Raw genomic sequence first — 27,643 nt, forward strand, 5'->3', positions numbered from 1 at the left:
GTTTAATCTGTATCCTGTCTGAGTTCTCTATCCTGATTGGATAAAATTGGTATCTTGACCTGAAAATTCATTTTCTGTAGAGCTGGAGAGACATGGAGACTCCTGTTACTGAACAAACACTCTAAAGCAATGATTACTATCAGAATATAGAGCTATCTAACACTTATTTTAACCAAAGAAAATCACTTACCCTACCTTTAAACGTTTGTATTACTGTAAATGATGCCATACTACTGCCATAAAAGTAGAACAGCAGTTACACAATACAATGATAATGCCTAGATTGAGCATTGAGTAGTAGAACAACGGTTCCCAAACTGGGGGTCGGGACCCAAATTATTTTGGGGGTCCCCAGATGATTAGCTTATTGTGTAACATTATTTTCTCACTCAACAGTAAACAAACCAACATACAGTATAAGTGAATACAGGGTATTTGCACATTTTCTAAAGTTACAATTTAAGGACTTTTAAGACCTTTTTAATACCTCTAAAATGACAAATAAAAATAAACTAATAAACCATTACTGCGTCAGAAGTAGCCAACTATACTATAAAAAATGGTCAAACATTGGCTAAATTGTCAAATATTACAAGAAAGGCAACATTTTTTTAAATAGCCGAACACCTTGCAGTGCGAAGCGTTGTGAGCTTGTAGTTGGGGCCTTGTAGCATGTGTTGGGGCCCCGAACCTAAGCTTTTCTTGGAGCCTAATCTTTTAGACCCCAAACCCAAACTTTTAATATTATATTTGTTTTAAACTAATTAATCTTTTGCTTCTGGGGGATCCTACAAATGTATTCTAAATCCTAACCATTTTTAAAAAAACGTATCCTGCTATAATATCAGTGGTTCTCAAACTTTTCTCATGTCAAAGGACCACCTGGCCATCAGCGCCCTATTATAACTTTCTGATTTTACTGTGTGTGCTGCTACTGTACCTCCAGCTGCTCGTCCAGCAGTAGTTGCATCACCAGCGTGCGGATGCGGCAGCACTTCGGCGGGCAGGCTGAGGAGGGTGTGAACACGTTGTGGAACACCATGATCTGCACGTAGGTCAGCACGGGGTAGCGGGCGTGCCACGACCTGTTGCTCGCCATCTAGAGAGAGCAGAGAGGGGGTTTTATGTGTTATTGCACCTTATTTAACCCATTAAAACCAGGAACGCAACTGTGTAACCACTTAAACCATCAAATATTGTACTACACTTATTTGAAATCTTTAGTTACTTGTAACTTTGTAGATATACATCATTACATTATAAAACATGCATTAACCACTTTAGCCCCATTTTATACCTTGGCTATTTGAAAATAGCAGATCTACAAGCTCGCGACGCGTTGTGAGCTTAGATCTGCTATTTTCTAACATTTTAGTACTTTTATTTGTGGTACTTTAAGTACATTTTGATACCAAATACGTTTGTACTTTTACTTAAGTACATTTGGAATTCCAGACTTTGAGTACTTTTTCCACTATTATGTGTCAATTTTGGGGTCCTATCATGAAAAAGTTTCAGAACCACTGAGCTAAGCCATTGGTTCTCATAGTGGGGTCCGTTGACCCCCAGGGGTCCTTGAGGGAGTTCTAGGGGGTCCCCAGCTACATGATGGATAGTTAGGAACCAAATGGGACCCTTATGGGTCTGCAACTCTGAGGGTGTACAAATGGAACCGGGTCCATTTAGGTTCCATTTTGTACACTCTCAAATTAACATTGACTTTACAATATAAATTACGGTCCCAGAGATAGAAATTTCATTAAATGGGGGTCCGTAGCCTAAATGCATGTCAAACTGGGGGGTCCTTGAAATTAAAATGGTTGAGAATCACTGCTAGAGCTGTAAACAATCTTCTCTTATGGGGGTCCTGGCATATCTTTTCAAATGAGTGTCCGCGGGCTAAAAAGTGTCAATTTGGGGGTCCTTGACATGGGAAAGGTTGACACTAAGCTAACACACACCTGCAGTAAAACTCACCTGTTTGATGGATGGAGAGATAATTCACTTCTCTTTCCACAGTCTGCTCACATAGTGTGTTTTAGCAGTTTTTTTTCACCAGCCTGGTAAGCACTGACAACTCTACTCGACGTCTATGTCCAGTAACGTTATATTAAGAGTTGTTTATTTCACTATAAGAGTCTTTTATTACTTCCAAACAAGCAGCGCTTGTTAACAACCCGTCGTCGTGTTTGCTGGTGTGTGTGTGTGTGTGTGTGTGTGTGTGTGTGTGTGTGTGTGTGTGTGTGTGTGTGTGTGTGTGTGTGTGTGTGTGTGTGTGTGTGTGTGTGTGTGTGTGTGTGTGTGTGTGTATGGGGGGAGGAGAGCGCTAGGGCGGCAATTGGAGTACTCAAATCAGAGTGGAGAACAGCAACGTCACGCTTTGATGTCACCGCAAAGGACGGCAAGATCTAAGGGGCTCCTAATACGCTCGTTACCCGTGTTGTCACGTCTGCTTATAAATGAGCATTTTATTTATTTATTTTTTAAATTGTAGTCACTTCATTGGGCATGCTTTCTAATGTTTTTTAAACCAGTGGTTCCCACATTTCTTTCATGTCAAGGACCCCCAGATTAATATGTATTTGTCGCAGACCCACATCTGAAAATATGTGGTGCCAGGGACCCCCATACAAGATTTGTGTTGATAAAATGTTTTTAAAAAAACTGAATATTTTACTTTTTTTCCAAATATTTTTTGAAAATAGCAGATCTACAAGCTCACAACGTGTCATGATGTGACACGTTTTGAGCTTGTTGATCTGCTATTTTCAAACAGCCGATGTAAAAGTGGAAACGAATTAGCCTAGTTGCTTCTTTTGGGCTTGTTTTTATCGACACAGCCGCTTGTTTCTTTTGCAAAATCTGGCAACTGATAACCTGCATTACACCAAGGTATATAAAAAGAAGGTACGAACATCTACGTCATGAGAGTCAATGAGAGCCAATGAGAGCCAGGTGGACCAGCTTAGAACAAACGTACTTTGGGCTTATTTTTTCTTGTAAAATTTGGTTGTGTGGGTTGTGGTTTCTTGGGCTTAGTTGCTCATTTGGGCTTGCTTCACAATTTTAAATTTAAATTATTTTAACCAGTGGTTCGCAAATATTTTCATGTCATGGACCCCAAAATTATGTATTTGTCCCCTAACCCCCATCTGAAAATGTTTTGTGCCAGGGAGCCCCGTACTAGATTTGTGTTGTTAGAAGGTTTCAAAAATGATTTACATTTTTTATTATATTCTATACTATATTTAATAACTACCCTTTTTTGCGGTTTTCAAATATGTGTTTACACAGAATCAAATGTTTTATGGTCATGATTCACCAGGAGCCTGGATGGCTTGGTTCCAGGCTTAAAATAATGTATATAAATACATATTTTTCGGAAACCTCTATGGGCTGAATGAATGGGCTTTCTATATGTGGAACCACAAAATGGGGCCTCTCAATGACCACAGCTAATGGATATTTTGTGTGTGGTACGTATTTGACTTTTTTTTTCATTCATAGTTGTGTTCACTCTTGTGTTTCAGGTATTAAACAGGTTTGCAGTTACGTTGACATTTTAATACACCTGAATGAAAGAAGAAAACAGAATGTACATGGCAACACGGCCCGTTCTAGACCACACAAAACCCACCGTGGTGTGGCTGGATGTGGCGCTCAACGCCATTTTAGACGTGGTAAGTGAACGTTGTGTTTTCAAGGCATTAATTCTTCCCAATTGACACGGGACAATGAAGACAGAACAAAGTGATGGCAGAGAGAGTAAATGCCACACGTATCACCTGGTACAGCCTGATGCAGATGCAGCTATGTGACTGTTGAATTGATAATAATAATAATAATACCTGACATTATTTTAGGGCTTTTCTAAGTAGCCCACTCAAAGACCCTTTAATTAACAAATGAAGCCATAACCCCTCTGATGATATTTTATGTTACTACTACAAATTTGGTCCAAACATCATGCAAATCGGTACACATTATTTCCATAGTCAAGTGATCAACAAGGTTGCGTCCGATTTTTCAAATTCCATCCTGCTTGGCGAATTCCGAACATTGCTGGCCCTCAATAACCTTCCTGACCTGGCGGAGACCTGTGCTCCGAGGAGCACTTTTTCTAGTTTGTCCATGAATTTGGTTCTCAAGTCAATATTGTGTAGTGTGAACGTTTGGTTGATGTATTGATTTTATTGCAGTTTGTATGTTGCTGTGCGTTGCTGTTGTGGGCACTTGGACTTGGACTCATTCATTCTTGAGTGACTCATTCATTCTTTAGAATATAATCATTAAAATAAGCCTTCTTGATTCCAAACAACCATAGTGGTGCAGTGGTAAGATACAGAGGTCAAAGATCAGAGGTAGTTGGTTCAAATTCAATTCTGCTCTGAATGATTGTGTCTACAGATACATGTACCAGACACAGTACATCGCCCTGCATGACATAGATGAGCTCATACTGCCTCAACAAGTGGACAGGTATATTGTGGAGTGTTTGTACCATGTAAAAACACTCATTAATTGTCCATAATTTGGCCATATGAAATATTAAACCGACTGGCCAACAGACAGAATGAAACAAATTATTGCGTTTTTTACTGATTAAGAAAGTTAAAGTGAAGTTGAACTTCGGTAGAACTTTGGGTTGTAGGCCTACACTGTGATTACCTTCCTGAAAATGTCATACCAGGCCATATCCATAGACAACTCTTCGTTTACTTGCATTAAAGCTAAAAGTGTGTTATGGGAGTAAACAGAATCACTACTTCCAGTTTCTAGTTATGTCATGAAATCATTAAATCAACAAATAAGGTTGAAATTTGGTGGTAAGCATAATACCAGTCTGGACTAGTAATACCACATTTAACCACATGGTGTCACACTTGACTCAAGATGGTGAAGCTATGCCTCCACCACCCCAGCCCATCCCCACTTTTCTAGTTTAGACTCATAGAGCAATATGGCTCTAAAGTTAAACTGAAATTCAATGTCTTGCTTTGGGTCTGCTCTTGTATACGCATGGGGGGTTTCTGCATTGCATTCCCTGATTTAGTTTAGCATGTTGCTTGCGTAATTCAGGGAGCATCTTATGAACAGAGCCATTAACGGCAAGTATAACTGTATACCATTTGTTGCAATAAATAGTTACATCTAATCTATATGGCATTATTGTTCCTGAAGGAAAGTAACATTTTATTCAAAACAAGTTCCAGTTTGTAGCTTTAACAAAACAAGATAGGATTGCCAGGAGAAACCCCACTTCATATAACATGTTTGCAAACAGATACTCTACACTGACCAACATTTAGGTACAGAGTAACATTCATTCCTTGAAATATTTTTCTTTTTGTATCACCAGCTTGGAAACAAGACCGCAAGGACTTTCATGAACGACCTGTTAAAAGGAATTATCCTTATCCTATACAGAGCTCCTTCCACTACTAGAGCAGAAATACGGTGCAGACTTCGGCTACAAGTTTCATAACAACGTGTTTCCTTCCACTGTCTCACGTCCTCCTCCCACCTCTCAACCTCATGAGCATCTAGCCGGATGCTGCCCAGAGTGGGAGGGAGTAAGTGGGATCAACATCCTGGCACACCTGTTCCATGAACCCAACAACCAGCCATTAGGCAACTCTAAGATCATCGTCAACCCCCGGGCTGTGTGGAGCCCCACCGTCCACGGCCTGCTGGACTCCAAGAAGGATTGTGTTTGGGTCGACAACAACGTGGCAAAGTTGTATCATACTAGGTAAGGAAGAAGGTTTGAAGGGTTTTCATGTGTGTTCTGTATATAAATGTACTTCACACATTGTGAATTTTGAGAAGACCTTAATGTTCAGACAGAAGTGGTTGATGGTGTCTCACAAGGGAGAGTGCATGAGCAGTATAGAATACGTTAAAGACTTTATTATGATTTGTTGCTACATACAGTATGTTCTATCTCTTCTATAGAGCTCCATGGCTGACCCATTTGACAGCAGACCAGCTGGTGTATGATGGCCGACTGCTAAACTACAGCCCATATCTCATCCCTGCTGTCAACACTGTCCTCAGACAGACTGGACTCATACCACTGGACCATACCGAGTAGCAAGGAGCGTGCGCATGTGACTGTCCTCATGTAGACACTGTACTAGAGGAACCCAGACTTATTTAGTCTATCGCAGGAATTCTGTGTCTCTCTAGGCTATATCGGTTTACATTAATGTGCAAATATCTACAATTTTAGATCCAGTTGTCCTTTTTTGTGGTCATTCTAAATTGAGCCCCATGTCCACTGGCATGTACTGTACTGTAGAGCTGTAATCGTCCCTGAAAAGTTGAGCCCGATAAGGCCCAAGCAAGTCAAAATTATGTCGAACAAAGACGTCTTGATACCTTTTTACACGCCAACCCCGAACCTGATTACACACCAATTTCTTTCTAAACAGCAGCTACTGTTTACAGTGGCAGCTAGTTATTTGTCAAGAACATGTGTCATTCTACTTTTTTACAAACGTTTTTATTTAATAAAACAGCTTGGAACTATAAATATATAGCCTACATTTAAAACTAGAACCCGACGTGAGCCTGTGGAATATGTGAGAAATAAAGACCAAAACAACCCCATCTCGTCGGGTTAGGTCTCTCACAACGGGCAGAGATCTTTCTTTTTTTGGTAACACTTTACTTTAAGGTTGCGTCTATAATACATTATAATCACATTTATAAGGAATTATAATGCACTTATAAGGCATAATAATTATGCATACCAACTTATAACAAAGGTTATGAAGTATTATAACTTAAAATAATATAATTTATAAGTGTTGGTCATAATTCATTATAAACTCAGTGGAACAGCACATTATAACTACCAGGTAACACTTTACTTAAAGGACTTGTCTATAATGCATTATAATCACATTTATAATGCATCATAATGCATTACAATGCACTTATAATGCTTCATAACACTCGTTATAAATGTTTATAATTATGCATAACAACTTCTAACAAAGACACTTTATAACTAACTAAGTTAAGGTAGTTATAATGTGCTGTTCCACTGAGTTCATAATGCATTATGACCAACACTTATAATACGTTATAAATGTTGTAATAAGTTGTTATACATGATTATAAATATTTATAGTGCTTATAAGTGCATAATGCGTTATAAATGTGATTATAATGCGTTATAGACGTGACCTTTAAGTAAAGTGTTACGGATTTGGGTATTATTTTTATTGTATTGTATTGTATTGCACAGCACAACCATTTAAAAAATATCAACGTGGATTAACAAAATAGTCTATGGCTTGTTCTACTGTGGTCGACTTATTAAACAAGACAAATGCAAATCATCTTAATTCTTAAACTCTAATGTAATACCGTTAATCCACTGTAAATGTGGGGGTGGGAACTGGAGCTGGTATCATTATAATTTTATTTCACTCCATCAAATTTAACACTATCAATCGTGTATAAATGATGTAGAATTCCTCCACAGCTGTGCCAGGTGTAAGGCACAGATCAGGATGTGTGAAATGGACACGACGTGAGAATTTGCACACCTCTTCACACACTGCAGATTGTGTACACAGATTAACAGGGACAATGTAGACCCTATGCTGGCGACAAAGAGTCGTGAGGAGAGATTATAGCCTACAGGAACAACCATGACTTTAACCTGTGGACCTATGTGGTCTACCATCCTATGTGAGCCTGACAATGTGTTCATAATCTTTTTGCACATGTCACCTGTTAATGTGGACCTACTGAATGTGTCGCCACCTCACACCTTATGTCTAACCTCTATGCCAGGGGTCTTTAATGTTTTTCAGGTCAAGGACCCCTTAGCTGAGAGGTATGAAGCAGGGGCCCCCACTATATATTGTATAGAATTGTATGGCACATAAAACATTTTCATAGATCTCATATAGATAGCTTCATAGACTTGTTTGACAGCTCTATCATCAGTGTTGTGTAAATTAATATTTTTTTTTTTTTAAATCTATCACACAAGCATTTGGTGGCCCCCCATAGTAGCTCTGTGGACCCGATACATATATTATGTAAATTTGAGTTTTTTCTTTAACTGTCTGTTTTTTTTCTCTCTTGCCCACTGCTCCCCCCTTTGTTTTCGTTTCATTTTTTCTCAAACAACAAAAACGATAGACCTTGCACAAACACAAATGTTACCCACTTTTTACATCTTTAAACTGTGTTGATTCTTTCTGACCATTTGTTTTTTCTGACCAAAAACATTTTGAAACGGTGAAAATAGACGATCTACATCTACACGTTGTGAGCTTGTATATCGGCTATTTCCACTATTTTAAAATGTTTGACTTCCGAGGAATACCAAAACTCGCCCCATAACACAGTCGCCCCGGGGCAAATCTGGCGACCTCGGAACGGTCGCCACCTAGTATTCCCAAACGTAACCTCAGTACAGATCTCAATGTGTAAGGGTGAATGAGACGATGTCCAGCCTCCTGCCCACTTCCACTGGTTCACCACAGGGCTGTGTTCTCTCCGCTTTTTTGTTTATTTTGTACACGGATGACTGTCGCAGTAAGCACGACAACCGTTTTATCATAAAATACGCGGATGACTCAGTCATTGTCAGCCTTCTCGACAATGACGAGGTCGGGCATGGTCAGGTCACAGAGGACTTCCTGTCCTGCTGTAATGATGCGTTCCTTGAATTAAACATCTCAAAAACAAAAGAGCTCTGTATTGACTTCAGACGTGATCCCCCTCCCATCCAGAACACTGATATCTGTGGTCAGCCAGTGGAAATCGTGCCCAGTTACAAATATCTTGGCACGATTATCGACAGAAAATTGAAATTTGATGTAAACACTGACATGCTGTGTAAGAAGGGCCAGCAACGCCTTTTTTGTCTTAGGAAATTGGCCAGATTCAATGTCGATAGAGAATTGATGAAACTGTTCTATAGTGCCTATGTACACTCTGTTATCTCATTCTCTATCACCTGTTGGTATGGTAACCTCGCCATTAAGGATAAAAATGCTCTGGGAAGAATAGTCAAAACCGCCTCCAAAATTACTGGCATCCAGCTGGAGAGCCTAGACCCCTTCTATAACAGACAGCTAATCAAGAAGGCCAGGTCCATTCAACAAGACAGAGCCCACACACTCGAGCCAGCATATAGGATGCTGCCTTCGGGCCATCGTCTGGGTGCCCCCGGTGTCAAGAATAACAGATTCAAGTTTTCCTTTATTCTTGCTTCAATTAGAGCAATCAATGCTGCTAGTGACAGGTAAAGGGTAATGTTACTGTGATATTGATGATGATGATGAAATAAGCACTTGTTGACCGGCACTTTACATTTCTGAATGTAGCCTTTTGTTGTATCTCTTGCACTTTATCTCTTGCACTTTGATGATGATGAGGATGTTGAGATGATGATGAAACAAGCACTTTATGACCGGCACTTTATATCTCTTGCACTTTATCTTTATCTCTTGCACTTTGATAATGATGATGATGACGAGGATGAAACAAGCACTTTATGCCCGGCACTTTATATCTCTGATGTATACCTCTGAATGTAGTCCTTGTCTCAGATCTTGCACTAGATGCGCCCAGACTTATGTTTTATGCTATGGCGTTTGTTTGTTGTCCTGTATTCTGTGTATGTTTTAAACCACTACTCCGGCTGTAAAACTATTTGCCCTTTTGGGACACTAATAAAGACCTTGACCTTGACCTTGAGTAAACTATGCCTAAACCTAACCTTATTCCAAAACGTAACCTCAGTAAAACGGTGCCAAAACCTAATCTTATTCCTAAACTTAACCTCAGTAAAACAATGCCTAACCCTAAACCCTGCTGGGGGCGCTGGGGGCGAGCGGTCCACAAAGAAAATGAATAGATTGGACATGGGAAAGGCCTTGGACTCAGAAACATCTTGTGCAAATATTAGCCAGAGGTAATCATTCATACAGAAGTCATTAAAGGAGGGGCTTGTTTGTTATGCGAACAGGCATGCTAAGAAACTCATCAAGTATGTGTAATTTAGATAAGATAACCCTTTATTGGTCCCCGGGTGGGAGAGATGTCATAGCAGCAACATCAGTATAGGCAAGTGAAAAAACAGGAACAGGTAAGCGTAGGAGACAAGAGACAAACTAGATAACAACTAGAAAAAGTGCTCCTCGGAGCACAGGTCTCCACCAGGTCAGGTAGGTTATTGTGGGCCAGCAATGTTTAGAATTCGCCAATCAGGATGGAATATAAAAAATCGGACATATCTATATTGATCACTTGACTATAGAGATAATGTGTACTGATTTGCATGATGGTTGGACAAAATTTGTAGGAGTAATATAAAAAAGAAACATCGACCTCCTGGTGGCGCTATAATAGGGCAATGTTAAAAGGGTGGCGTTTGTTCTTCAACGTAGTGCGAATGTGCCTGCAAAGTTCCACCGCAATCGGACGCTGCGTTCATGATTTGCAGCATTTTGTTCATAACGGGCCACTCCTGCAAACTTTAATATTAATAAACTATTAATATGTTTTGCACAAATCGACCTCCTGGTGGCGCTATAACAGGCCCATGTGAAAAAGTTGGGGCAGAGGTTCTGAATTGGCATCCAGGGAGTGTATGTGCACAGTTTTGCTGCAATAAAGCCAACGGTGCGGGAGATTAGCTGTTCACAGACGGACGGACACACACACGGACGGACGGACAGGGGGTAAAACATACTCTCTCGCCATGCCTTTCGGCCTGGCGGACACAATAAATACTAAAATAAAGGTAAAAACTGTATAAATACATTTAATGATTTGATTGTTGTTGTTTTTTAAGATGATTTCTGAAGCCAAGTTCAACATCCCTGCTGAAAAAAACAGCATAGACCAGCATAAGCTGGACCAGCAACGTCTTGCTAGTCTTAGCTGGTGACCAGCTTAGAGTATGTTTTCAGCACTTTTTTGCTGGTCTTGGTGGTTGACCAGCTTATGCTGGTAAATTTTGCTGATATATGCTGGTTTAAGCTGGTAGATGGTCTATATTGGTTTAAGCTGGTATTTATGATGGTTTTGCTGGTCTATGTTGATATAATCTCTCAAGAACAGATTCTGCTCTGCGTTTGAATCTGTCGGGGGGGTTCGTCATATCGTGTACGTGCTGGCCTACAAGTGGGCGTGCCTTCAGATCAGGAAGCAGGTCGCACTTTACCCAATCAAATGTAGTGGGCGGGATTTACGTGTGTGTCGATCCTTCCCCACTAGGAGAGTGCCATCAGCCAAGCTAACATTTAGTCAGGAGATATTAGCAGAAAAAGTTCCAATCTTGGAATAAATTCCTTACCAAAAATCCTCACCAATGTTTTTGTAAAGGTGTCTAGTAACACATCTCACAAAGACTGAAATGCAGTTTCCCTAGTTTCCCAGTTTCCCCACACATATCCATCAGCCAAGCTAACATTTTACCCTACCTTTAAGTTTTAGAAATCATTTTTAGAATCAGCCTCAGATCATAGTAACAACGGCTATTCAATGGCTGATTTGATTGTGGTTGCTTGCCACCTCTATATCTCATTAATTATTGCTATATGATAATAATAATATAATTAGTCTGCTGGCGGAGACTTGTGCTCCGAGGAGCACATTTTCTAGTTGTCTCCGCCAGGAGAGTTTGTTTTCACTTTCCGTCAGCCAAGCAAACATTGGTCGAGCCTCACGTGACACTTGACAATACGGTGAAATAGTGTGATCTGATTGGCTAGTGGCGTATAGCGGCCTATAAATACATGTGTCACTTTGAAAGAGTCTTTGCCTCTTTCAAAGTGAGGTAAGACAGGAATAATCACGAAATGGCTGAGAAATGACGGATACTGTAACAATTGGATAGGACACTTACACAGACAGGACAGATAGGACACTTACATAGGACACTTACATAGACAGGACGGATAGGACACTTATACAGACAGGACGGATAGGACACTTATACAGACAGGACAGATAGGACACTTACAGTATACAGACAGGACGGATAGGACACTTATACAGACAGGACAGATAGGACAGTTATACAGACGGATAGGACACTTGTGTCATGTTACTATGACACAGTAATATGTTCTATTTTTTGTAAGAATTAGAACATAAGAAGTAGAACATTCCCAACATTCCAAGTCTGCTGGCGGAGACTTGTGCTCCGAGGAGCACTTTTTCTAGTATTTATTATGTTTTTGCTGGTCTATAAGCTGGCATTTATAATGGTTTTGCTGGTGACCAGCTCATGTTGGTGGGTTTTGGTGGTGTATGTTGGTATTCAGGGCACAACCTTGCCTGGAGAGGATGCATGATCACAAAAAATGAATGAGAGGCTAGCGATTTCAGGGGCTGGAGCCAGGCTTACACCAGAGCTTTGCACGAGCACACAGACCAGAATGCACCGGGCGCGTGCCGCTTGCAAAAAGGAACAGATCTACAAGCTCACAGCTCGTCGAATTGCGCCGCGTTGTAGATCTGCAGATCTGTTCCTTTTGGTAACCATAGCAGGGGGGGGGGGGGGGGGTCACTAATGAGAAAAGTGCACTGGAGTAGTTACTAAATACTTGTATTAATTGCCTAAAAAAGTTATTGGATGCATGTTGTCATAATAATAATTATAACTAGAAAGTACTGTTCCTGAAGAAACAGTGTGGGATCGCTAAGAATGTTGATGGTATTGAGTATTCACAGCACGTCCTGCAAAGCTTAGCCTATCAAAAAACGGGCGGAATAATAAATAGTCCACCTGACCACCTTGTCCAGCCTGGTATACCATCTAAACCAGCCCAAGACCAGCTAAAACCAGCTTAAACCAGCAACCATCATAAGCTGGTTTTAGCTGGATTTTTTTCCCAGCAAAAAAGCAAGCAAAAGAGATGAAAAAGCTATAAATCCATGGCTTTATATCAAGGTAAAGTGATTGGTTGTTATTTCCACCAGGCCAGGATGCAGAGATTATGTTTTTGCCCTGTGTGTTTGTTTCTGTGTGTATGCAGCTAATCTCACAAACCGCTGGACTGAACGTTATCAAACTTTACATGCACACTCCCGGTAGGCATAGGAGGAATCTTTTTTTCAAATCAACCTCATGGTCAAGCTATACCGGACTACTTTACATTTTGACCTATACGGCCGTGTGTTTTTTCCCTAGCAGAAAACGCAAGTTGCTCTCCTAAAAACGGCAGACTTGAACACGCAGTGCAGAACAGATGCTCATGACAGACGTCATGACAGATGTCATGCTGCTTGTGTTTCCAGCACAGCGTAAATATGCCGTGCTCCCATTGAAAACAATTCAAAACATATGCCTTGGTGGACACAGCCCCTATAAGTCTTGAACCAATCAAAGCATTTGGCTATGATTGCCTTCTAACGTTTGTGAGAGGGGCCTGTTATATAAATGCTAAAAATCATGAACACAGCATGAAATTGTACCATTTTATTATGAGCATTAGTGAGGACCACCTGGTTATGCAATACCCCTTGAACCCGTTGTCAGAGTACCCTTTGTACCCGCCTGTCTGTGTCCCTTTTGTGCCCATATATGGAGATCTCTGTATCTGTCTGTCTGGACAACTGGATCTCCAAATGCCTATATGGCATATATCGACACTGGGCACCACACTCCCTCAAGTCCTCGCCAATGCGCGTGCACAGTTTGAAGTCGGTCGCTCCCATATATGTGGATGACCATGGGCAAACCATATATTTTCCCATAGGCCTATATGGGCATATCGGTCGGTTTGGCGTGGAGGGAGGGGTTAAGTAGTAAAGATTTGAGTAAGAATCTTGAACTATGCTTTATTATGTAATGGTTTTCACAGGGAACACAAACATAATTTCTTTATTCAAATATTGCACTCCCTTTGCTGGTTATCAGGGGTAGAACATATTTACATATTTAATGTTTATCTTCTGTAATGTGCGGGCCGTTTATGAGATTTGATTTTCTGAACTCTCTGGCGTCCACATTTAGGCTAGCTTTAAAATACAAAATGAATATCCATTTATGTCAGGGCTGGTGTGGTAGACTTTACTGATTTAACTAAATTAGAAACTTTAACTGGCTGTATTAGGCTCTTTTTCTATTTTGTTCAATGTGTGCCCTTCAAAGAATGTATGTAAAAATGTCAAGGGGCCGTTGTAACGTCATACGTCACCCACAGGGTGTGGGTGGGTGGGTGTGTGCGTGCGTGGGTGTTAGAGGCAGGAGGGGTTTTCCCTTTGGGCCATCCCCCTTGGTAAAAAATAACAAATCATGTGTATATGTATTCCTAAATTCAGTATTCCATAGACATGTATATATCCTTATTCATTCAGAGAGACGGTACAGATATCTAGTGTCAGAATCAAATCTTTTATTTTGTTTTATCTTATTTATCTTGGTTTGGTTCTTACTGGTTCTTTTCTTACTTTTACCTGTGCCCTCTCCTGTCTTACTGCTGTTGCTGCTATAGGACATCTGGGGATCAATAAAGTAGAGTCTCTTATCTCCTCTGTAGTATCTCAAAGACACTATAGAATGTGGACTTTGTCAGCCTCATAGACAGCGTACTCCAAACAGGTAAGCAGCGCATCATCTCCATCCTACTGCCCGCTCCTTGTTTTGTGTTCATTAAGTTCAGCTACATCTGGATTAAAGGACATTGCAGGAACAGCTACATCCCCTTTGTGGACAATTTTGCTACTTTCCTGAACCAGACTGAACATTCTAAGCTCAACGGGTTTGTCATTTATCCACAAACACTGAATTAACATTACACTCCTGCAAGGCTCCTATGTGACGTTCAGTAAGTTCTATTTTTATATATTTATAAAGTTTGGACACATCTTCCATTCAATGGTTGTTCTTTATTTGTATTGTTGTCTACACATAGATGAATACTAAACACATCAAAACTATGAAAGAACATATCTCTGCTGTCAGGCAGAAAACAGCTATGTCCAAAATATAAACTTTTCAGGAAATTAATTTTTAATTTTTAACACAATACTGCCTCATAAAAGTAAGATACTTGACTGTGTCCTCATATTATCATGACTTTACCCAAATACAGTGGAATTAAGAGGTTTTTGACCATTAATGTGGATGGAGATGGTTTTGTCAAACGAAAAAAAAAAAAAAAAAGTTGGAGTTAGGAGGTTTAGTCAGAAGCACTTTTTAATACTTTTTATTGGTTCAATATTTGTAAAACCCACACACGAATGTAAAGGGTGTTCAATAGCACTGATTTATTTATAAAAAAGAAAAAAGTTGAAAAATGGAGATGGATGGAGTTTCTGACAGACAGCGACGATATATAGAATGATGTACTAGTAAACAAAAGAGTGTTGAACAAACAAGAATATGATATAATTCAAAGTATAATAAAATCAATATTAAAGGTAAATATAGCTGCAAGCAGCAATAAGCGGTTTCGAGGATAGGGCAGACAAGACAGTGAGAGAGTGAGAGAGAGGCAGAAAGACAGACAGGCAGACAGACAGTGAGAGAGTGAGAGAGAGGCAGAGAGACAGACAGGCAAACAGTGAGAGAGTGAGAGAGAGGCAGACAGACAGACAGTGAGAGAGTGAGAGAGAGGCAGACAGACAGACAGGCAGACAGTGACAGAGTGAGAGAGAGGCAGACAGACAGACAGACAGACAGACAGACAGACAGGCAGACAGTGACAGAGTGAGAGACAGACAGACAGACAGACAGACAGACAGACAGACAGACAGACAGACAGACAGACAGACAGACAGTGACAGTACAGAATTGGATTTCATATGTGGTCAGTTATCATACAGCATGGGTTGCTTATTTTATACGCGTCACATTGTAGATCGGCTGTACGTATGTGGTTACTGTAGGTGTTGTATTAATAATTACATCTGTAAAGTAACAAGTAACTAAAGCTGTCATCTGCTGTAATTTTAGTAGAGTAGTAAAGTAAAAGTACCTAAAAATTGTACTGTGCATGTGAGATTGGTGATGAGTGAGAGGGGTGGATCCAATCCATGGGAATAGGGGGAATTCCAAATGATGATCACATTGTTGGGGACAGGGATTGAACCAGCGACGTATGGATTCACAGGCTGCCTCTCTTCTCATTGAGCTAGAGATATGGCCTCCCTGATGGTGCCAAGCCTCTGTTTCGCTAAGCCTCTGTTTCGCTAACTACTCTCGATCACTGGTTCACAAAACATTTACCAATAAAGATTTGTTTTTGTCTCTTCGGAATGGAAACTAGTGAAAATAGTCGATCTACAAGCTCACAACGCGTTGCTATCTAAAAAGGTGTGAGATTGTAGATCGGCTATTTTCACAAGAAAGTATGTCATACATAAAAAACAACTACTCTCAAAAGCATTTCATGTTATTGTTTAAAAAATGCACATGTCTGAATTAACAGGGTCATATTTTGTACAATGCAATTTAAATGTAAACTGTGATGAACGGGGTTTGAACCATGGACCTTTGGCACATGAGGCTAACACTGTACTGATTAAGCTATTGAATCAACAGCTTTAGTCAGTGAAAAAGGAGAATCCAACAAAACAAAACAAAAGAGGGAATGAAGTACGTCATATATTGAAAATAACTACTCTCAATAAGCGTCTCATTTAACAATTACAAGTTTATTCATTGATACAGTCATGTCGTGTGCAATGCAATTGAGATGAAGTCTGCATGAAGTGGGATTTGAACCGGCAACCCTGTGGTTTCAAGGCAGATGATTAAGCCATTGGACCAACAGACCTGAAACGGTGTTAAGGGAATTCACAGACATGACACACTTTCACGCAAATTGCTCAGAAATCCTTGGTTTAAATGTTTTTCAAACTACTCAAAATTGCAGACAATCTAAGGGCGGAGCTTACTGGTCAAAGTGATAGATATGTTCCTCATGAGTCAAGGCACATGTGTAAGCAGGTTTAATGGCTGTCGGCCAAACGAGGCATGACTTTTGCCTGTTTAAAGTTTGCATTTTCAAAAAAATGCTATAGTGCCCCCCTTTGACCAATTGGAGTAAGATTGGTTTCAGTGATACTTGGAATGACCCTCTACAATATTGCAAAGTGTCAAACAAATGTGAATCTGCATGTATGTGTTAGGGGCAGATGAATAATTTTCATAAAACTGCAATATTCATTGGCTTATAAAAGCTTAACGTTTTCACTTATGGAAAATCCGCTTGCTCACATCTGTCGGCATTGGTCCAAAGTTCATGTGTAAAACGTTTCGTGCAGATTGCTCAAAGATCCCAGGAGGAGATAGATTTTAACTGCTTTTCATATAATTGAAAATGGTGGGAGATCAAAAGGTCAGAGGTCAAAAGTCAGACTGTGAAAGTTGTTAGGCATGAGGAGACGCATGTGTGTATCGAAGTTTCATGGCTGTGGGTCAAACAGGGTATGAGTTGTACCTGTTCAAAGCCAATTGAGTGAAATAGCGCCACCCTTTGGCCGACAGTTGTGAGTTTCATTTCTTAGCCGTTTGGCATAGCCCTCTACCATATTGCCGAGTTTCGTAAAAAGCGACCGCACGGTTGGGCCAGAACTGAAAAAACGTCGGAAGAAGAAAGCCTAGTATCTCAAGAAAGGCTTCGAGCCTGATAGGCCTCGAAACCTTAAAAAGAATATGAATGTATTCTTTTTTTCAGTGGAAAACATACATTGGTTGGTTTCTAGTCTGCAGTTTTAGTGTTGTCACAAATATATACGTTTTTCAATACATCTGAATATTTGTAACACATTTTCTGCACTATTGATACTGTACCAGCCATGACTCCTTCTACGTGACTTCTTGTGTCTTCTGTATGGTGGACAGGCACACGTGTGTGTGCGCTCGCACACACACACACACACACACACACACACACACACACACACACACACACACACACACACACACAATTTACAGTATATGTAGTGTGAGATATGATCACTACTGGTCCAGAAATGTCAACATAAAGTTGATGATGAAATTGACCACTTCTGTAACTGCTCACTTCTCTTATTTTATCTTTTTGTAGTCAGTTTACTCCCATAGCGTAAAAAAAGGCAAGTGGGGTCAAAATATGAGATCGTTTCATAAGCCGTGTGCGGTACAATACTGGTTTGTAAAAAAGACCGTAGGGGTCTTGCCCTATAGATTATCACGCTGGGGCCCTTTAATTTGTATTTATTTGATTGTATTTATTTGATTGACAGATGAGCTTTCACTACTTATCATTATTATAATTTCTTTAATCACAAATATGAGGGCCGCTGTAATTAATATTCCCAGGCTGACTTTTGTTTCCAGTCCACCCATGACATGTAAGTTGGTGATAAAATTTACCACTTCTGTAACTTAGTCATACTTCTCTTTTTTTATCTTTTGTCTTCAGTTTTCTCCCACTGCCAGCTGTTTCATAAGGCTGTGCTGTACCATACAGTACAGTATGGTTTGCAAAACAGACCTACAGACCCGTTCAGTCTAAAAACAGTACAATATATATATTTTTTAAAGATCTGTACATTGAAACTATAGAAACTATAGGAAATTACATTTTAACCTTTGCATAAGACTGCATGGTCGTCAAGGCTAGGTCAAGTGCTACAGGCTAAAATGGAATCTAAGGGGTCTTCAGATTACGGCGGAAAATTGGGAGTTAGTCTGTAGTTGTAACTGCAAGGGGGAGTTTGTTCCACGGTTTAGAAGTCTGGGACGTGTGGAGCATTGTCCTGGAAGTTTAAAGGAAGGTTCTGAGTCTGACAGTTTCCCTGTGTCCCCTACAAACAGACATGCACACACATTTGCACCAAATGATGTTGCTTTGTTTACAGTTTATAAATTAGACGCCTGTAGTTGCTGGAAGTACTGTATATCAGATCGTCTTTTGGGGCGGCCGTAGCTTAGTGGGTATAGGGAGGCAGTCTAGTAAGAACGTCGATGGCGCGAGAGTATGTTTTACCCCCTGTCCGTCCGACGGTCTGTGGATAGCTAATCTCCCGCATCGTTGGCTTGATCGCAGCGCAACTGTGCACACACACTCCCTGGATGCCAATTCAGAACCTCTGCCCCATTTCTTTCACATGGCCCTGTTATAGTGCCACCAGGAGGCCGCTTTTTGCAAAACACATTTTCTCACAGTACTGCTACATATTTTCTCCTAACATCACGCAAATCGATACACAGTATCTCTATAGTCATTAAAAAAAACACGGTCTTTCAGATTTTTCATTTTCCATCCTGATTGACTAAAAATGGCTTCCAAAGTTTCCAGGACTGCTCCGTTTTGACCAACATGCCTCAAATTATGAACACAGCATGCACTTTCCGTGCAACTTTGCACCCACATTCCCACTATGCCGAGCAAGAAATTCCACTTGAGATTTTTCTAATCAGCCTCATGGTGGCGCTATAACAGTCCGATTTGTGTTTCTACCTATACCTGCACCAATCTGTGTAAAACTTTGTATGTGCACTCTCTAGAGGTCAAGGAAAAACCTTTCCCCTGCATTTCTCACATCTACCTTTTATAGCTCCACCAGGAGGGCGCCTTATGTACAACATATTTCTTTACATTACTCCTTCCGATTTTATCTACATTTCACGCAAATCGGTAGACAGTCTGACAGTTTCCCTGTGTCCCCTACAAACAGACATGCACACACATTTGCACCAAATGATGTTGCTTTGTTTACAGTTTATAAATTAGACGCCTGTAGTTGCTGGAAGTACTGTATATCAGATCGTCTTTTGGGGCGGCCGTAGCTTAGTGGGTATAGGGAGGCAGTCTAGTAAGAACGTCAAATGGCACACACGAGTCAATATTAAACAGTAATGATCAAGAAGATTAGTGCAAAATAAATAATATGCAGAGAGTAAAATAAATAAGACTACGCATAAAGTAAGATAAATAAGCGCATGTGCGCACACACACACACGCACACGCACACGCACACACACACACACACACACACACACACACACACACAGTTATTTTTTACCCCCTGTCTGTCCGTCCGTCCGTCCGTCCGTCCGTGACCAGCTAATCTCCGGCACCGTTGGCCTGCTCGCTCCGAAACTGTGCACACACACTCCCTGGACGCCAATTCAGAACCTCTGCCCCAAACTTTTCACATAGCCCAGTTATAGCGCCACCAGGAGGCCGATTTGTGCAAAATCCATTTACTCCTACAGATTTTATCCAAACGTCATGCAAATTGGTACACATTATCTCTATAGTCATCCTACCACTCAAACAGAGAGCGTCTCCTTCCCAAACCCCAATGGTTCTAATCAGCCCCCCGCCCACAGGAGTGGCCCAATTCACTCACAACTTGCTACAAAAATCCCTCATGAAAAACTATATAATCTCCTACATTCCATTTTCCACCTTCACATCTGTCTCCTTCTCTAATAATCAAAAAGTGCTATATATTTCATCTCGCACTTTACTTCCGGATGGTTCGTTTTGCACCTTCTTTGCCACATCCGTCACGGGACAGAAACAAGCCCTGCCGTGCACTATGGAAAACAGCCCAAAAGCGCGCCCAAATGAGCCCAAAATCGCTTACACACAAAGCAGACCTGGCACCCCATTTCAACGTCACAGCAACATGCAGCCAATCAGCGTCGACGGCAACGCAGCCTACGCCAATCATGTGTGAGAGATCTACAAGCTATGGGGCAGAGACGCCGTGTGCCATGCACCGTATCTTAGCAACAACGAAAGCGCTCACTCTCATTGGTCGTGTCACGCTAAGAGCAGTTCCCAGACAATGGCATCTCAGAGAGCTTGCTGTAGTGTTTATATATCTATGGCTGTAGCCATCAGAGTCAGTCGCAGCGACGACGGACAGGGCGCTGTGATAGTTGGCATGTAGCTAACGCTAACGTGGTTGTCATGCCTGCAGCGGCTGTGCAATCACTTTGTCAACAATGCACGTTCGTGCGGTAACTGTTATTATTGCTGCTCCGTTAGTCCATTGTAGATGGTGTATGTTGTGTGTGTCTTCTGGTGTAGCTCCACAGCAACTCCAGTAACTAACGTAATGGCAGGACCGCCCCGTGCAACGCACGTTTAGGCTGCATTATGGTCATGTAGTAATTTCAGATCATTTCGGTCCGATTAGGGCAGTGGCTACCCCCCCCCCCCCCCCCCAAATAATCATATTTGAACTGGGGACCCCCCCAATTTTGTTTGACTCCGTTCCACAAGTCAATATTGTGAAAATAGCAGATCTACAAGCTCACAACGCCTCACGTTGAGAGGCGTTGTAAGCTTGTAGATCGGCTATTTTCAACATGTTTGCCTCTTTCTTAAATTATTTGACAATGTGGCCAATGTTTTATAGTATAGTTTGTTGACTACTTTTGTTGCAGTAATGGTCTTTTCCTTTACTTTAGCTTTTTCATTGTCTCCGCCAGGCCGAAAGGGATGGCGCGAGAGTATGTTTTACCCCCTGTCCGTCCGACGGTCTGTGGATAGCTAATCTCCCACATCGTTGGCTTGATCGCAGCGCAACTGTGCACACACACTCCCTGGATGCCAATTCAGAACCTCTGCCCCATTTCTTTCACATGGCCCTGTTATAGTGCCACCAGGAGGCCGCTTTTTGCAAAACACATTTTCTCACAGTACTGCTACATATTTTCTCCTAACATCACGCAAATCGATACACAGTATCTCTATAGTCATTAAAAAAAACACGGTCTTTCAGATTTTTCATTTTCCATCCTGATTGACTAAAAATGGCTTCCAAAGTTTCCAGGACTGCTCCGTTTTGACCAACATGCCTCAAATTATGAACACAGCATGCACTTTCCGTGCAACTTTGCACCCACATTCCCACTATGCCGAGCAAGAAATTCCACTTGAGATTTTTCTAATCAGCCTCATGGTGGCGCTATAACAGTCCGATTTGTGTTTCTACCTATACCTGCACCAATCTGTGTAAAACTTTGTATGTGCACTCTCTAGAGGTCAAGGAAAAACCTTTCCCCTGCATTTCTCACATCTACCTTTTATAGCTCCACCAGGAGGGCGCCTTATGTACAACATATTTCTTTACATTACTCCTTCCGATTTTATCTACATTTCACGCAAATCGGTACACATGATCTCTATAGTCATGTGATCAAGACGGATCTGTTTAATCTTTCATATTCCATCCCGATTGGCTAAGATTCACATCTAAAGTTTGCACAAAATGCCGCAAATCATGAATGCAGCGTCCGATTGTGGTCAACTTTGCACGCACATTCACACTATGTTGAGGAACAAGTGCTACCATTTTAACATTGGCCTGTGGGGGGTCCCCACCGACTCTACCTGGCCCTTAGGTGGGCCCCACCTAGGCAATTCTATGTGGGGCCGAGGTGGGTCTTAACTGCGATGCCCATGCGGGCTATAAGTCGCTTCTACCTGGCCCTTAGGTGGGCCCCAACTAGCCACGTTTATGTGGGACCAAGGCGGGTCCTAACTGGGTTTGCCCATGCAGGCTTCAACTGGGTTCTACCTGGGCCCTAGGTGTACCCTAACCAACCAGAGTGCAGTGCCCATCGCTCCAAATGTTGTGACGTCAGGCCTCTCAATACTGCACATTGGTGGAGGAGGAGGGCCCGCAGGGCGCCCGCACACATCGCTGAACCAATGGTAGCCCACGGATGTTTCCTCTGGAGATTTAAAATCTGCCCCTCTATGCCACATATCATCCGCGCTACAGGGTCTTCACTGACCGAGCCACGGCCCCACTGGCCCTCATGACGCTATGCCACTTATATGCGCTGCCAAGTGGCCGTGGCCGCGGCCGCTACGTGGGCGTGGCGGCGGGCTAGACACGAGGCCCTGCTTAGCAGGGCCGAGCTTCTAGTGTGATCAACACGGATCTGTCCGATTTTCCATATTCCATCCTCATTGGCTAAGCTTGGCCAAAGTTTGCAGGATGGTCCGTTTTGAACAAAATGTCTCAAATCATGAACACATTCCCACTAGGCAGAGGAAGAAATGCCACCCTTTTCACATTGGCCTGTCATAGCGCCACCAGCAGGTCTAATCTTAGCAAAACACATCTTTGGAACAAAAGCCTCAAATCATGAATGCAGTGTCTGAATGGCGTGAAAAGCCTAAGAAAAAATGAAACCCCTTTCACATTGGCCTATTATAGCGCCACCAGGAGGCCAGAATAACGTACCTGACCTGGCGGAGACTTGTGCTCCGAGGAGCACTTTTTCTAGTTATGCTCTGTTTTGTTATAATCCCATTATATAGTGATCTATTATAATCTGTTATATTGTCTTCTATTATAATGTGTTTTTATCCTCTGTTCTATTATATTACATTCTGTTGTGTTCCAGACAGTACAGTAGGTGAAGTAAACATTGAAGATGCTTTGCTACAAGCAGAATCTGCTAGAGCTACTTACAGGTGTTGCAAGATCCTCCTCTTTGGTAATCCTCGGTGGATGGATGGTTTGAGCGTTTCGAGCCCAGCTGTCAGGGTCATCAGCTGGGAGCCATCCTTCCTTGATGTTTCGCCCCTTTCATCCCAGAACATCTCCGGATGGTGGGGCCCGCGGTCAGGGATGTCTCCCTGCCGCTCCCTGCAGCTGGACTCGGGACTATGCATGGCAGGGGCGTCCTACTCCCTGAGCCAGGTCTGGCCCTGGCCGCATACCTTCTGCTTCTTGACTGGCTGTCAGTGGAGCTAGGATTAGCTTGCTCCGGGGTTCCAACTGTGGGCTCTCTTCAGCCATATCCATCTAGATGTAGTCTCGGCTACAGTGGCTATCTCCCCAGTGGCTTTCTTCAGTTGCTTAGGATCCAACCCAATCTTCTGCAAGAAGTAGCGCACTGATGTTGTTGGGAAACCACGGCAGCCAACTTCGATGGGGAATAGTGAGGCGTGCCATCCTTTAATAAGAGCCTCATCAATCAAATCCTGGTACTTGGCTTTCTTCAGTTGGTGAGAGATGGCTAGCCTGTCCTCCCAGGGCACAGTTAGTTCTGCTACCAAGATGGTTTTCGTGCTCCTGGACAGTAAGATCATGTCTGGTCTGAGAGAAGTCACAGCCACCTCTTCTGGAAACACAAGCTTCTTTTTAAGGTCTACTTGCATCTCCCAGTCAGAAGCTCGGTGTAAAATGGAAGGTGGTTTCTTGGCAGCTCTCCTTGCCTTAGGAGCCTTTTCTCCTTACCTCTGGAATTGGACGACTTCTGGTGGTGGTGCCTGATGTTTGTTGGCCATGGCCCTCTGCAGTTCCGTCCATTTGGCAACTTCTGCAAGGACCTTATCATGTCTCCACCTGTATCGGCCATCCATCTCCCAGTGCTTTGGGACATCCCGATAAGATGTGATTCAGGGTACAGAGGGATGCTCCGCACTGCTTACAGGATGGATCCTCTTCTTTCCCCCAGATCTTTAGGTTGTTTGGGGTTGGTAAGAGGTCGGCCACTGCCCGCAGGAGGAAGGACAACTTGCCCTGGTCTGTACCCCAGAATTCCTTCCAGGACAGTGGACGATCCTGTGCCTTGTCCCACTGCATCCATTGTCCTTGGACTGCAAGCCCTGTCGCCTTTACACGGCGGTCTTCTTCTGCTGTCTCCCGGACCCTCTGCACCAGAAGTCCTCTCCTTCCTTTGGCGTTAGATTTGCTCCACCTCTTGGTGTTGTAGTGTCCAAGTCCCAGTCGCCCTTGACAGACCACCCCGACAATCTCCTGGTGCCTCCAGTGTGCTTCTGCTTCCTTCACTGCTTCCTGGGGTTTCCACTTCCTGCCGCACTTGATGGACTTATTAGCGTATCTGACTTTCTCATCCTCAGATAGAAGCAGTGTACCGACTGCTCTTGCCTTAGTGGCTTTGAATTCTTCAACCACTGATGAGACTGGTAGGCTGAGCTTAGATGTCTTGCTGTACAAGTTCACTGCGCTGAACGATGGGGGGACTCCCAGCCATTTTCGTACAAATGTGCTGCACAGTCTCTCCATTGCCTCCACCTGAGTCATGGGGAAGTCATACAGCAGGAATGGCCATTGCAGTCTAGGTATGATGCCATACTGGAAGCACCACACCTTAAACCTTCCGAGCAGCTGGCTGTTGTCGATCGCCTTGAGCCAAGTGTTTAACTGAGCCACAGTGTTATGGAGGTTTACACCGTCCTTCAGGGTGCTGTCATAGTTCTTTCCAAGGCATCTGATATCTTGGTCTTGTATGGTTGGGATCTCCGACCCTTGAATACAGAAGATGCTCTTTGTCAGCTTTCCTTTCAGTATACTTAGGCTCCTAGATTTCTTTGGGTTGAATTGCATTCGTGACCAGGTGGCCATCTTCTCCAGAGAGCTTAGGATCCAGCGTGTTCCTTGGATCGAGGGAGTCATCACAGTTACATCATCCATGAAAGCTCTGCAGGATGGATGTCTTGTGTCATCGTTTGCTTTTGGTCCTCTACATTGCATTCTGTTATATTGTCTTCTATTATAATGTGTTTTTATCCTCTGTTCTATTATATTACATTCTGTTGTGTTCCAGACAGTACAGTAGTAAAGTACCCTAAGCATTTTTACAGTTTAACCCATTAAAAAGCCTGTCAGCAGAACCTACTGCAGTACCAAGTCCACACTTTTGAGTGGACTTTTGACTCGAATAATGTCCTATATTGTAAACCAAAGTTCACACCCACATGTCTGATACATGTGTCCAATTCCTTCTGCTGCTGTGTTTTATTGAAAGTGTTGCATATCAAGTGCTGATGGTGCCATGTGATTATTCAGACAGCCCATTATTCTGACGTCCCGTAACCCCCAAGTTACACTGCATGCTACACATGTTACAGGTTACACTGCATGATACACATGTTACAGGTTACACTGCATACTACACATTTTACACTGCATGCTACACATGTTACACTGCATGCTACACATGTTACACTGCATGCACATTTGAATGGCCAGACAGAAAAACACAAATCTTTAAATGCAGTCCATTTATCATAAAATAATAATCATAAAAAAAATATGAATGTATTCTTTTTTTCAGTGGAAAACATACATTGGTTGGTTTCTAGTCTGCAGTTTTAGTATTGTCACAAATATACAGTATACGTTTTTCAATACATCTGAATATTTGCAACATATTTTCTGCACTATTGATACTGTACCAACCATGCCTCCTTCTACGTGTCTTCTGTATGGTGGACACACACACACACACACACACACACACACACACAATTTAAAGTATATGTAGTGTGAGATATGATCTACTGGTCCAGAAATGTCAACATAAAGTTGATGATAAAATTGACCACTTCTGTAACTGCTCACTTCTCTTATTTTATCTTTTTGTAATCAGTTTACTCCCATAGCGGAAAAAAAGGAAGGTGGGGTCAAAATATGAGATTGTTTCATAAGCCGTGTGCGGTAAAATATTTGCGGTAAACTTTTGTTTCCAGTCCACCCATGACATGTAAGTTGGTGATAAAATTTACCACTTCTGTAACTTAGTCAAACTTCTATTTGTTTATCTTTTGTCTTCAGTTTTCTCCCACTGCCAGCTGTATGTGGTGACTGTAGGTGTTGTATTAATAATTACATCTGTAAAGTAACAAGTAACTAAAGCTGTCATCTGCTGTAATTTGAATAGAGTAGTAAAGTAAAAGTACCTAAAAATTGTACTGTGCATGTGAGATTGGTGATGAGTGAGAGGGGTGGATCCAATCCATGGGAACAGGGGGAATTCCAAATGATGATCACATTGTTGGGGACAGGGGTCAAACCAGCGACGTATGGATTCACAGGCTGCCTCTCTTCTCATTGAGCTAGAGATATGGCCTCCCTAATGGTGTCTGTTGATATTTATAGGTTTTTCCGTCCGTTATGAACCAAGCCTCTGTTTCGCTAACTACTCTCGATCACTGGTTCACAAAACATTTACCAATAAAGATTTGTTTTTGTCTCATCGGAATGGAAACTAGTGAAAATAGTCAATCTACAAGCTCACAACGCGTTGCTATCTAAAAAGGTGTGAGATTGTAGATCGGCTATTTTCACAAGAAAGTATGTCATACATAAAAAACAACTACTCTCAAAAGCATTTCATGTTATTGTTTAAAAAATGCACATGTCTGAATTAACAGGGTCATATTTTGTACAATGCAATTTAAATTAAACTGTGATGAACGGGGTTTGAACCATATTTGGCACATGAGGCTAACACTGTACTGATTAAGCTATTGAATCCACAGCTTTAGTCAGTGAAAAAGGAGAATCCAACAAAACAAAACAAAAGAGGGAATGAAGTACGTCATACATTGAAAATAACTACTCTAAATAAGCGTCTCATTTAACAATTACAAGTTTATTCATTGATACAGTCATGTCGTGTGCAATGCAATTGAGATAAAGTCTGCATGAGGTGGGATTTCACCCGGCGACCCTGTGGTTTCAAGGCAGATGATTAAGCCATTGGACCAACAGACCTGAACTGGTGAAAAGGGACTTCACAGATATGACACACTTTCACGCAAATTGCTCAGAAATCCTTGGTTTAAATGTTTTTCAAACTACTCAAAATTGCAGACAATCTAAGGGTGGAGCTTACTGGTCAAAGTGATAGATATGTTCCTCATGAGTCAAGGCACAT

General features: G+C 41.8%; 2 protein-coding genes across 2 annotated transcripts in view; both read left to right on the forward strand.

Annotated features, from left to right (window-relative positions):
* clns1a (chloride channel, nucleotide-sensitive, 1A) overlaps positions 1-27,643 on the forward strand; it is a gene marked incomplete at both ends in the record, with an annotated part of 192,086 nt that overhangs the window by 15,568 nt on the left and 148,875 nt on the right. The window lies entirely within an intron of this gene.
* LOC311049871 (uncharacterized protein) overlaps positions 14,652-27,643 on the forward strand; it is a 25,741-nt gene continuing 12,749 nt past the window's right edge. Inside the window, exon 1 of the mRNA XM_084063769.1 lies at positions 14,652-14,813. The gene's annotated coding sequence lies outside the window, so the exon portion shown is untranslated. The remainder of the gene's footprint in view (positions 14,814-27,643) is intronic.

This window comes from Gymnoscopelus microlampas, assembly GCF_963454915.1.
Source record: "Gymnoscopelus microlampas genome assembly, chromosome: 8".
NCBI lineage: Eukaryota > Metazoa > Chordata > Actinopteri > Myctophiformes > Myctophidae > Gymnoscopelus > Gymnoscopelus microlampas.